Below are 1,747 nucleotides of genomic sequence, written 5' to 3'. Positions count from 1 at the left end.
AATTAATAATGAAAAGCGAAATACTTTTATAAAATGTTTAATATTGAAAATTTTGAATAAATGATAAAAATTGAAATAATTTTATAAAATGTTGGAAAAATAATACTAACAAAATAACTTCAGAAAAATTGTGAAAAAATAACAAAAAAATTTTAGAAAAGCTGTGGAAAAATATTAAAAATCACGAAAAAACTTTCGAAAAATGTTGGAAAGTTTTGATTGATTGTACCAAATGTGGCTCCTAGCACTTTTATAGTTTGAAAGTTTCAAACAAACTGACAAAAACTGAAGTATTGGCTAAAAATTATCTTCATGTCCCCAAAAAAGAATTTTCGGACAGTGCTTAGTTACGTACAGAGAAGTTTCTTTGCGAAAAGGAAACAAATATTCGGAAGGTTAKCTTAACAAAARTARAAAAAAAAWTCTRCTAAAACTTAGTAATTTCGATTATRGATTTTKAAAATTGRAAATAGTGGGAGTATGAGCCTTGTTTCTTGCTCCAAATGTTTATTGAAATATTTTTTAATTATAAATATACTTTTATTTTCGTTTTACATATTTTTTATGATTTTTATGGGTTGCAGGAGCAATTTTTACACAATGTTGTAAATATTTTATTAAAATTTTTTACCTCCAAATTTTTATAAAACTATTTTTTATATTGAATAATATTTTTATTTTCRAATTCTGTATTCTTTAGCAAGGCTTTTTAACTTAAGTCTATTTACAGAGTGTAAGTGTTTGCTCTTCTGAGGCACCTAGTGAATTTTAATTTTATTTGATACAACTTTTTCGGACAAATACGTTTATTTTCTTATAAAAATTCAAGTAACTATAAATTTTACGATTTTTTCATTAAAATAACAACCGTTTAACCGGGACTTGGCAGGTTGTATTAACCAACACAAACCTCAAAACCTGCTGTTTTTCTTATATTTATATTTCCTCTATTTATATTKTTATTTTTTCTGGTTATAATTATAAATATATTCCACTTCTACAATTCTTTGACACTTAACTTTGAAAACTCAATTTGCTTTTTTTCACACATTCACACAAATAACCTGTGCCCATAAATTCCTTTTGATCCTCACTGCTTTACACACCTAAATATTCTTCTTGCGCTTTGCTGCTTTATGTTTCATTGATTGCTTTAAGCACACATTCGACTGCTAAGTGGCAATTTTTTCGCCTCGTATACATACACAATTCTTTTTTTGCGCTGCGCTTGTGTTTGTTAGTGTAAAAGCTGCACAGGAATGCAAGGAGCTGCTGCCGAAGTGTGTGTTCTTTTTTCGGTACAAAAGGGACTTAATTTTAAAGTATACGCTCGCATTTGTGTGTATGTGTATTACAGCTTGTTTGGATGGGGTGTGGTAGTGCGATTTTAATGCGCTCTCTTTTATTGGACGCTCTTTTTCCTAGCTTTTTTTTACTCTCGGTTGGGTATGTTTGCTTTTCGTGCAGCTAAATCGTTAATTTTATAGGACAAAAATGCTTAAGAAATTATAAATTCTAATGTAAGACGTCGAAGTTTGGAAAATTTTTATGTTTAATTTAGGTTTAAAAGAAATTGTTCTTTGCACTTCAGCTGCACTGGATCTATTTTAGAAAAAGTTGTAAGCTTCCTTGGCAGAAAAYTTACTTAAAGGTGGTAAATTGTATAATTCACCTATGACTTGGTGAAGTTGCGGTCATAGGAGAAATTTAGATCTAAATTTAAATTATTTTTTATAAAATAAATTTC

At 28.2% G+C, this 1,747-nt stretch overlaps 1 protein-coding gene across 8 annotated transcripts in view; it reads left to right on the top strand.

Moving 5' to 3' along the window:
- LOC108971966 (myeloid zinc finger 1) overlaps positions 1–1,747 on the top strand; it is a 59,466-nt gene that overhangs the window by 27,630 nt on the left and 30,089 nt on the right. The gene's annotated exons all lie outside the window — the stretch shown is intronic.

This window comes from Bactrocera latifrons, unplaced genomic scaffold, assembly GCF_001853355.1.
Source record: "Bactrocera latifrons isolate USDA-ARS-PBARC rearing strain unplaced genomic scaffold, ASM185335v1 scaffold_37, whole genome shotgun sequence".
NCBI classification, from domain to species: Eukaryota; Metazoa; Arthropoda; class Insecta; order Diptera; family Tephritidae; genus Bactrocera; species Bactrocera latifrons.
The sequence above is the reverse complement of the archived record's forward strand: the minus strand, read 5'-3'. Positions and strand labels throughout refer to the sequence as shown.